At 41.9% G+C, this 12,436-nt stretch overlaps 1 protein-coding gene across 7 annotated transcripts in view; it reads right to left on the bottom strand.

Annotated features, from left to right (window-relative positions):
* Positions 1-12,436, bottom strand: part of LOC311010747 (teneurin-3) — a 317,927-nt gene that overhangs the window by 196,893 nt on the left and 108,598 nt on the right. For 2 of the 7 annotated variants that reach the window (XM_084005351.1, XM_084005352.1), the window contains exon 1: positions 7,552-7,965. The exons of the other annotated variants lie outside the window; for them this stretch is intronic. The gene's annotated coding sequence lies outside the window, so the exon portion shown is untranslated. Of the gene's footprint in view, positions 1-7,551; positions 7,966-12,436 lie in introns of those variants that run through there. 7 annotated transcript variants of the gene reach the window in all.

Genomic DNA, 12,436 nt, shown 5'->3' with positions numbered 1-12,436 from the left:
CAGCAGAAGAGATGCTGAGCGGTTGTAGTTGATACTGTAACGATGCCAACCAATCAGAGCAGACTGGGCTTAAAAAGACCAGAGGCCCATACAGACAATCGGAGGATAACTCTACATTTAATGAACGTGAAGTATGAACCAGAAAATGAGCAATATGTCTCCTGCTAACAGGCTTGGTAACAAAAAGGACGTAGATACAGTATATTAAAATCCCAGACCAGATGGCAGAGAGGTGTCAAAGCAACGTTTGTGGATCAATTGATGAGTTGATTGACAGAAAATAATGAGCAACAATTTTGATGAGCGATTATCATTCAATTGAAGGTGTGTAAAATGTAATTGTATATTGATCGATAAGAAAACTCACTGCACAGCTCCAGTGTTTCATCTTGTAACATCATATGTGTGACTGTAGCACAAAAGCATGGAAATACAATCGCACACACACCACCTTCCACACACACCACCGTACTACACACACACACACACACACACACACCACCTACTACACACACACACACGCACCACCTACTACACACACACACACGCACCACCTACTACACACACACACACACACCACCGTACTACACACACCACCTACTACACACACACACACACGCACCACCTACTACACACACACACCACCATACTACACACACACCCCACCTACTACACACACACACACACGCACCACCTACTACACACACACACCACCTTCCACACACACCACCGTACTACACACACACACACACACACACACACACACCACCTACTACACACACACACACGCACCACCTACTACACACACACACACACACGCACCACCTACTACACACACACACCACCGTACTACACACACCACCGTACTACACACACACACACACACACCACCTTCCACACACACCACCGTACTACACACACACGCACCACCTACTACACACACACACACGCACCACCCACTACACACACACACCACCGTACTACACACACACACACACACACCACCTTCCACACACACCACCATACTACACACACACACACACACACACACCACCTACTACACACACACACACACGCACCACCTACTACACACACACACGCACCACCTACTACACACACACACCACCGTACTACAAACACACGCACCACCTACTACACACACACACACACACACACACCACCTACTACACACACACACACACACGCACCACCTACTACACACACACACGCACCACCTACTACACACACACACCACCGTACTACAAACACACGCACCACCTACTACACACACACACACGCACCACCTACTACACACACACACCACCGTACTACACACACACACACACACACCACCTTCCACACACACCACCGTACTACACACACACACACACCACCTACTACACACACACACACCACCTTCCACACACACCACCGTACTACACACACACACACACACACACACACACCACCTACTACACACACACACACCACCTTCTACACACACACACCACCTACTACACACACACCACCTTCCACACACACCACCGTACTACACACACCACCTACTACACACACACACACACACCACCTACTACACACACACACACACACACACACACACACACCACCTACTACACACACACACACACACACCACCTTCCACACTGGGATTCAGAAGAATAACACACACACTTTGACTGCGTCTTTTGATTTGTCTTCACTACTGAAATGAGAAGCAGAATGTTCCTTTTTTCAATTTGTCCTTTTGAATTAGTGATGAGGAGGAATGGTGCTGTGCTCTCTCTCTCACTCACACACACACACACACACACACTATCCACATATATGCACATTACTGCTACGCTCTCGTGATGGATGAACCATAAATGCCCTTTTATGTAATGAAAAATAATAAAGGAAAAGTAGGGTGAAAATAATAAAAATGAGTTTGACCTGTGTGCCGCCCCCTGAGTGAGTGCTGTGTGTGAACTACTGTAAGTCCTGTTCAAGTGTGTGTGTGTCTCTCTCTCTCTGTGTGTGTGTGTTTGTCGTGTTTCACGGCATTTTCGGAATAATTGAAACTTTTTATTTTCTGAGTAACAGCCCCATCTAGAGTAATGCAGTCCATCAGGAACATTACTAAAGATGCACGCACACACACACACACACACACACACACACACACACACACAAACGCAAGGACAAGCCACGTTTCAAAATGACGTCCTTCCTCTGATGACTTTCATCATCTTTCTAGCTTTGAAACATAAACACACACACACACACACACACACACACACACACACACGCAGGCCCCTATATCACAGACACACAATCTATCTCACACATCACTCTCAAAGGCCTTGTTGCTAGGAGATAGAGCTCTGTATTTCTATTTGAGAGAGAAAGCGACAGAGAGACACAGAGCGACATGGCAGCAGGTTGGGGGTGTTGATGGTGTATATATATATATATATATATATAAATATATATATATATATATATATATATATGAATGAAAAGTGTTGGATGAGAAACTGAGGAGAGTTAAGTTCCTTTAAAGCAGGATGGATCTGAAGTCTGGCGATGTGTGTGTTCCTGCAGCCCACGCATGTTCACTCATGTGAACGACGTGTACATATCCATGCAGACACACAAATGCTCGTATGTGTGTGCGCGTGTGTGTGTGTGCCTTCCAACTGCAGTAGCGACGGGTTCCAGCAGGTCATATAATGGTTGGCTGGTCACATTGTCTGCACCAGTGGTCAGTCCTTCACACACACACACACACACACACACACACACACACACACACAGCCCCCTCTAATGTGCTACTACATGTATGCTCTCCTGATAAAACATGATCTGAGATCCTGTGAGCCAGCAAACACATCGCCTTCACGTTGTGGTGATGAACAAACATTCACTCTGAGAAAAAGTCTGTAACACTATATTTAATATGAAGGATTTTTCTTCTGCATCGATTTTTCACAGGTTTTTCAGCAGTATTTTTAATTACGCATCGAATTGTGGGAGCAAGAAGCTGCACGAGCCCAAACGTCGCCAGAGGCAGCGGCCATCACCCACCAAAACTCCGTTTGATTTCCCAAACTGGAGAACGGTTTGGTGTAATTTAGTCTGTAACTGTGAAGGGTACAGACTATATACTGGAAATATATATATATATATACATATATATATACATACATATATAATGGAAAGAAAACTGCCAAAATAAACATGTTGGTGTTTATTTGAATATCTTCTTCTATTTGCATCTGTAGATTTCTCCTAAATCCCCCTGATGATAGATATTAGATAATGCCTCATTTGCATATTTAAACATAACATTTCAGAAAAGGTCATAAAAGTAATTGTCTTAATGTGTGCCTCGTTGCCTAACGGCGTTCCCTTCATCTGCATTCTGCAGCATTAGAAGAAAACGCGGATTCAAAGCGAGCTGCTCAGTTCAGTCATCACTAAAAAGCAATACAGAACTGAAAATAAAGCAATTAGTTCAGATCTCCACATCCATTCAGATGCAGCTTCTTTGTTTCCCCAGTAGAAATAGAAAATATTACTCAGACGACCAGGATCGTTATTAACTGGAGTTTCATAAAGTTGTGTGAACATGCTCCACAATCAGACATTACCTCCACAAACGTGCTGCTGTATACTCATACTAATTACCAAATGTTGTACTGATGGCGTTCCTTTGCACCGGAGGAATGCAGTAGCTGTCTGTGCTGCTTGACTGACTGCATTTTCTCTCCCAGCGGTCGGCCCTGAACCTCACCGTCGGCCTGATCCACTCACATTCCAGAGGAGCACAAGAAGCCCAAATATGTGCAAAATCACCTTGACGAACATGTCAAATGAATCCAGTCAAATAATCACATGGACAAAATAACCCTCCAACTTCTTAGCGACACACACAGCATCTGCACCTGCGCTGATTATTTCCAATTTTTAGAAACATATGTAAGCAAATAGAAGAAAACACGTTGGCAGAATTACCATTTGACCTTTTGTGCAGAATGCTCTATGCAGACGATATATCGTTTTATAGCCACTCTATTCTGGCTCCGACATCTTATCATTCCTAATAGGCGTTCAGGAATCTTAATCAGCTACACATGTTCTCCTCTCCACCACCGTCTCTGCCCTCCTCGTCTTTACGATCCCTCCATCCGTCCATGGGCATTTTTAAGAAGTTTTCCTGTCACGGTGACAGTTTAATTCCTTTAATCCATCACTCGCTTCCTCTTTCTGCTTCATAACTCACACACACACACACATTTTTTAAGAGTGTTTTAAATTTATGTTTCTAATTGAAAAGGTAGGTGTTGGGGCGGGGGTGGAGAACGGGGGAGAAACCTGAAAGAGAGAGAGAAAAGAGAAAAAGACACTCGCTCACGGAGAAAGTAATGGAATGCAAATCTCTGTGTCTGGAAGCGATTAGGCAAAAAAAAAGCTAAAGCCCGTCTTCTCTTTCTGTGCCGGAGCAGCAGCAGCACAGTCCAGCCACCGAACCCTCACCTCACACACACACACACACACACACACACACACACACACACACACACACACACACACACACACACACACACACAAAGTGTTAAATTGTCAGAAAGTCACTTTCGATGTGCTGATCCTGGGTCAGCCTTCTTTTTACTGGGTTAAATACACGTTACCTCCGTGTTTAGTTTGCTGCTGTCAAAGTGACGCAAAGTTGTAATGGATTTCCATTTTAACTGAATCATCGTTAACATTTACTCAGTTGTGAAAAAAAGCCAGAATGTTTTTAATAACTCACCAGATAGTAGAATTTGTGTCTTTGTTTTCTGCTGTAGATAATTAATTAAAAAATATATTTTTTTTTTGTTTTATTCTGATTGACTTTTTTTTTTTTTTACAAAGTATATACATTGAGTTGATTTAAATAGTGTAAACATGTGCTGTATTGCTGACTATGAGAGATAGTTGAAGAGAAGTAATGAAGTCTGAGGCCCGAATATAATCATTAGAATACAACGTCCCTGTGTCACCAGGTCACACTCATAGTCTCATGTGAAAGAACAAGAAAATATATTGAAAATATATTAGTATTAAATATGTTTACAGAGAGTTCACCTAACTGATGAACTATTACCAGGGTTCATATACATGTTTACCCATACATTTCCAGGAAATTTCCATATGCATAAACATTTATGACAATATTGTCTAACGCAACTGTGTGTATGAAAAAGATGGATAATCCGCCTGGATATGAAAGTATCGTTTAACCAAGATAGATTTTTCACAATTTATCGAAGCTAAACCACGTATTCTATTGTACAAGTAATTATTTACTTTTATACAAGTAGTACTCTATTATACAGGTATTAGTCTATTAAACAATTATTACTCTATTATAAATGTATCACTCTATTATACAAGTATTAGTCTATTATACAATTATTACTCTGTTATACAGGTATTATTCAATTATAAATGTATTACTCTATGATACAGGTATTACTCTATTATACAATTATTACTCTATTATAAATGTATTACTCTATTATTAAATTATTACTCCATTATAGAAGCATTACTCTTTTATACAGCTATTACTCTACTATACAATTACTCTATTGTACAAGTATTACACTATAATAACTGTATTACTCTATTATACAGGTATCACTCTATTGTACAGGTATTACACTATAATAACTGTATTACTCTATTATGAATGTATTACTCTATTATACAGGTATTACTCTATTATAAATGTATTACTCTATTATAAATGTATTTATTATAAATGTATTACTCTATTATAAATGTATTTATTATAAAGTTATTACTCTATTATAAATGTTTTACTCTATTATAAATGTTTTACTCTATTATACAGGTATTTGTGAAACAGCTTTCCATGACTTTTCCAAAACTTTCTGGATTTGTTTGTTTTCCAAAACGTCTCCAGGCCTGGAAATTGCTATTTTTAAATTGTTTTCATGACCTTATGAACCCTTTATAATGGAAAGAAATGTATTAATATTTATTGGCCTATGAAGTCTTTTGTTAAGAAAAGAAAATAACAATAATTATAATAATAATAACTTATACAGTTTAAGTTATAAAATATAAATGTCTGACAAGTGAAATTACCAGGAACGATACAGTTGAGTTACGCAGTGTACGCAAATACATGGTGACAACTTAAAGCCGAACGTGGTTATAATAATACAAAACTATAATACATGTAAGTGCAGGCTGCTTTTTAAAGTCATAGTTCACTGCCTATGCTATTAATATTTTTCTTATTGTTATTTTTCTTATTATTACATTATTCAAGATTTAACGTTAAAAGGGTGAGAAGAAACTACATTTCCTCAACATGGAGGATGAGCCCACTGTAAGTTATTCCCAGTCTGTGAGAGAACAGCAGCCTAACTTTCCTGTCTTCCTAGCGGACTGACTTCACGGCTAGAGATCCTATTTCTACTCTGGATGAGGAGGAGAAAAAACTGAAAAATGAGATCCAACACGGGTCACAAGGAGACATGGAGGGGCTGAGACATCTCTGGTAACTTTGCCAGCAACTATGACTGACAGCAGTTTGTCCTGAATGTTTCTCATTACGTCCTCCACATTGATTGGTGCCCTAATTAAGGTAATATCCCCCATATCCATTCCCTTTGAATATCGCCCCTACGTAATGGCCTCAAAATCAAAACCAGACCTTGAGGCTAATGCTTACTTTATGATTAACCACTGAAATATTTATACGTGTGTGTCACCGCGTGTGTGTGTGTGTGTGTGTGTGTGTGTGTGTGTGTGTGTGTGTGTGTGTGTGTGTGTAGCATGGTAATAGATTGGCAACCTTTGCGACTCACAAGAGAAGACAGTGATTTAGATGAATCTGAGCTGCTGGATTACAGGTTGCTGTGTGGACTACGAAGTGACTGAGTGCAAAAAAAAATAAAAAAAAAATGGAATGGCTTGCATGACTGGCTGGCTGTCGGCTTACTGACTAACTCGCTGCTTGATTTAACTGTGTAGTCTTGAGTTTGGAAAGTGTGACCACAGCCAACACTCGGCAGGAGGAGAGGGCCAGAAGAGAGCACAAAGGCGGTGGATGGAGAAAACAAATATGAGGGTGAGAATAAAAGGGAGAATGGGGGAGGAGGGGGTGAGAACAGGGAAAAGAGAGAATGAACGAGAGAAGAAGAAGAAAAGAAAATAGAGGAGGGTTAAAAACATGGTGCTTTGCTCAGATGTGAAAACAGCTTTTCCCTTTTTCTTCTCTTGATACTTTCTCACCAAATTAAACCATGAGGCCACACACACACACACGCACACACACACACACACACACACACACACACACACACACACACTGATTGACTGTGAGTTTACATTCAGTCAGTGAATTCACACAATGAGAGGCAATTGACGAGGGACCAAGCAATTTCCCAAGGCATGCAGACACACACTGACCCAACACACACACACACCGTGCAGCTTGAAGAGAGGAAAAGAAAAGCAGTGATCTACCTTGTCTGTGTGAGTACTCCAGTGTCCCCGGCTTAAAGGGTTAATGCTCCCAAAAACACATAGGGTCCTTTCAGGTTCGCATGAGACCAGCACACCTCCTTCTCTCTCCCTCTCTCCTTCTCTCCTTTGTGACAAATATAAAAACCCCTTTTATTCTGAGGTTCACCTCTCTCTCTCTCTCTCTCTCTATCAGTGGGACTGCCCTCCCGTCTTTCCTCTCACTTCTTCTTCTCCTCCAGCTCTGCGCTCCAAGTGAGGGACGGACACCGAGGAACAGCGGGGAGGACGGGACTCTCTCCCGGGTCCCCTCTGCTTCTCCGCTGGCAGGTAAAGAAGAAGCAGGCTGCCCTCTCTCTCTATCTTCTCTACCCTGGTGGCTTTCTGTCTGTCCGCCTGCTGCTGCTGCTCTCCGTGTGTGTGTGTGTGTGAGAGCTCCGTCTCCTCGCTGCCTCTGCCTCCTCTGCTGTGTGAGAGCTGCTCTGCCCGCCTCTCTCCCTCTCTCTCTCTCCCTCTCAGCTCCTGCAAGTTTGGAGCTCTCTTGCTGGTTGAGCGAGAAGCGGGGAGGTGGAGCCAATGAGGCCAGAGGGAGCGGAGGGGAGACAGGGATTGGCTGGCACAGAGGGGGGGTTAGAGAAAGGAGAAGGGGGGAGAAGTGGAGGGAGGGGCAGGATTTCGGCATTTGGAGGCTGGAGGTGTAGATGTGTGGAGAGAGGAGCGGGGGAGGAGGGCCGGGGCGAGAGGCACTCCCTCCCCCTCTCTTCTCTCCCCCTCTCTTCTCTCCCCCTCTCACCGCATTCTTTTGCTCTGATCTCCCCGATTTCCCGACCACATTGTATGTATTCATAGCACAGAAACTACACCTCCGCTCTCTCTCTCTCTCTCTCTGTAACCCTCTCACACACACACACACACACACACACACATGTACGTGGTGTGTGTGTGTGTGTGTGTGTGTGTGTGTGTGTGTGTGTGTGTGTGCATGTGCACAGGTTTTGAGGCAGCTGTATAAACTAAAGGTACTGAGGGGAGAGAGGGAGGTTTAACTAAAAGGGTCTCAGCAGAAGACAAGCACCAGGACACACACACACACACACATACACACACACACACACACACACACACACAGAGAGATACACACACACACTCACACATTTCCCCCACATTATTCTGGAAATGTATCATCTTTGAAATTGTGATTTTGACAATTAGATATGCTATGATTAAATGCAAATAAAAGATCTAAAGAGCAAGTGTTTGATGTGTATGTGTGTGTGAGTGTGTGTGTGTGTGTGTGTGTGTGTGTGTGTGTGTGTGGATCAGTGGAAGTACATGCTGCTGCTGTGTGTGTATTTCTGGGAGGAAATCGGAATGCCTTTTAATAATATTTTTGTAGCAGAAGAATCAGAAGAATTATATTTAAGTCTTGTGAGATGTGCATTATTCACTGTAGATTATTAAAATGTAGATTAGAAATGTTATAGCTGAATAATACATTATTTTAAATCTGGTGTATTGGAAATTAATTTAAATAATTACTGTTATTAAATGGTAAATGTTTTCATTTATATAGCGCTTTTCTCCAAAGCGCTTTACAGGAATGACTGATTCTGACATTCACCCATTCATTCACACACCGACGGCGGAGTCAACCACGCAGGGTGACAGCCAGCTCGTCAGGGTGAGGTGTCTTGCTCAGGGACACCAGGCACTCAGCTAGGAGGAGCCGGGGATCGAACCGGGGATCAGTTACCAGCCAACCTGCTCTACCTCCTGAGCTAAACCCTCCTTATTATTCATGTTTTTATTTCTTTTACTTTGTCTAACTATTTCCTTCTCTGGGATTGTTTATAAATACAAGTGGTGAATTTAAAATATTTTTAAGAAGAAATGGAATAAATATATAAAATCTATATACCATTTATAAAATACAGCAATGCAAACATGTATAATAATAAGAACATAACACAACCTTTATAATGCATAGATCACATTCCTAAGAATTTTATCACACACACACACACACACACACACACACACCGTTTGGTCATGGCTGTTAGTCCTTCTAGTAATATCTACGTAACAAGGGACTGAGGAAATCACTTGCAAGGAAATTGACATTGATTCCATTAAGTCACACATGGGTGGGTTTAACTGCTCTATCGTCCATCAGAACATGAAGGAGAGCAGGGGCGTCAATTGGGTATGCCAAGGTATGGCAGCTGCCACACCTTGGCTCCAGGGGAAAATGTAAATATTCGTTTTTTTTAATACATTTATGGAATTACTCTGTGTCAATTTGTATTGATTAATCTATTATTTAATACATATAAATTAACTACAAGTGAAAATCAGAACAACACAATCGATTTCTCTAGATATTATCTTTCTCAACACTTGTATCCCCCCTCCATATCTTGAAATGTGGTATCTCCCAGCCCCCCCTGACGAGACGACGGAGGTCAGAGCTGGGTCATTATTGTTATCGCGTTTTTGTTTTGCTAAGCTAATTAACTTACATGAAAAGGAAGCAGATCACTTTAGAATCTTTTTTATCAAAAAGTGGAGGGAGGAGGACCAGGTAGGGAAGGCGGGATTCAGGCTGTTAACGAGGCTGTTAGCCACTCAGCACCCTCTTCTCCCTCCCTCCCTCTCCTCTTTGCATTTGGACTTTAACAGTTTTAAGTTGACCTGGTATGTTCACGTGAATTGTTGCAATTACATAGTGAATGAAGTGAACAGAATGAGTGAAATTGTGTTTGTCAGAAAGGCTATTACTGCTCTCTAACCCTGCCGCTGGATGCGTAACGGCGCATTTGACTGAATTGATTGATTAACGTGCGTAGTAAAGTGTTTGTGTCCATAGTTATGTTAGCAGAATGTGAGTGGGACTGCATTTGAAAAAGTTCAAATTTTCCTAACCACACAGATAAGCTACATAGCAGACTTGTCACTTTTGTTATGATTATTTGCTGGGCATGTATATTGATTGATACTGTAGTTAAGTCATGTGACTAGTAATCTTGCCATACCTTAGCTTTGGCTGAATTGACGCCACTGAAGGAGAGCCTCCAACGTTGAGGAGAAGCGTCCCGTTTGAGCTAACACCAGAGATAGAGGCAGAAATGCTCCTGTTCCTGTTCTCCGAGGAGAAGATTGATGGAACAGATACGGACAAGAGACGGAGCATAACGGCACCAGAGGACGAGGGGATGATCACACAGGGACAAACCCGAGGCTGAGTTCATGAAAAGATCCCTGGAGGGTGGCGTTCTCTGGACCAGCATGTCCTCAAAAAAGTTAATATTTGACCCTTGCTTTTGTCGAAGCTCAGCTCATGCTTTCCCGTGAAACGCAAGGACCATGAGCTTTTCATGCTGATGGCACAATGGAAGAGTTCCTCTGGCAGCGTAGATGTGTTCTCGTCTGCAGCGTCAGGTTGGATGTTTGAGGATTATACCTGAAGACTCATCCGAGGAATTACAGTATACAGTGAGAGAATGTTAAAAGGAGGATCACATGTGTTGTATCTGTATGACAGAGTCTAAGCTCAGAGCATTTCCTTTGGCCTCGGCTGACTGACGACAAGCGTGAGCCTCCGAAGAGAAGTGCTGGATAATAGATAGTTGTTAGCGAGCAGTTAAAGCCTGTGTTCAGGGCTCAGGTTATCATCTCTGTGGGTGTCTCCAAAAACAAAAACAAAAAAAGATCTTTTTTTGTAGTGCAGCCATGGTGAATTCACCATGCTTTATTACATTTATTCCTTGTCATGTCATGCAATTTATCTTTAATGTTAATATTACTCCATACAAGGGCGTAACTGTACTGGAGTCTACAACACCTTCCCCCAAAAAACCATACAGATGTTGATAACTAGTCTGACGTGTCTTAATGGACCCAGATATGGAGTACATGCCAGTCTGCTCTAATACTACATATACTTAGTTTTAGATATCTATAATGACATTTTCCGAGTCAAAATTGTCGTCTAGTTAGAATGTCATTAGAGAAACACATTATTGCCACTATAAATCGTATTTCTAGATATCTAAAATTGTATTTCTTCCAGACATATCTGAAAGGGGAAGCAGCTTTATTTGTAATTCAAATATTATGCTGCTGTATTTTCAGAGACCCCCACAGATATGTGAGTTAACTGTCCATGGGAGGCAGCCTCACCCACCGGCTCCAGCTCACTCAACATACGTGGAAGTCTTCTAGAAAGGAGGCGACGTTAGCTGCCTCTCTTTAATTGAGGGCTGAGATAACACAAAGGGTTCAGCAACCACCTCGGAGCTCCAGCTGGTTAAATGCCTGGAGGCAGGTGGAACCGAGGTAATATAACAAACTGTTTTTAGTGCAGATTTTGCACAAAGTGCTTCCGTCCCAGTTGGTAGCTAAGTCCATGTCCCCGGGAGAACAGCACCAATGAAGACAATGTGCTGTTCCGGTTATCAGTTCGCCCACAAATCAAAACAATGATTTCTTGGGGAAACGCAATTTTAATTACAGTTTGATTTTCAGAATTCATACTGCAAATGGAAAATCATCAGATCAAGAAAGGAGCTGATATTAAATAGGGAACAAAGGAGGGAACACAGAAGTCTATAAGAGACAAAAGGGAAGGAGAGCATAAATGCACATTTTATTTCCTGTCATACACTTAAACCAGCCCTTTTGATTCTCACATGTAAAGAATCCCAAAGAACTCATTTAGTCCCGACACACACACACACACACACACACACACACACACACACACACACACACACACACACAGCCTAAATATTTCATTAACCTATACATCATCATCATCATCCTCATCACATACACACAAGCTAATGATATAAGCATCATCACCAATAGAGGTTAATGGAGTATGGATTTT

Source organism: Eutrigla gurnardus (assembly GCF_963514095.1).
Source record: "Eutrigla gurnardus genome assembly, chromosome: 3".
In the NCBI taxonomy this organism is placed as follows: Eukaryota; Metazoa; Chordata; class Actinopteri; order Perciformes; family Triglidae; genus Eutrigla; species Eutrigla gurnardus.
This window is presented reverse-complemented; position numbering and strand designations above follow the sequence as displayed.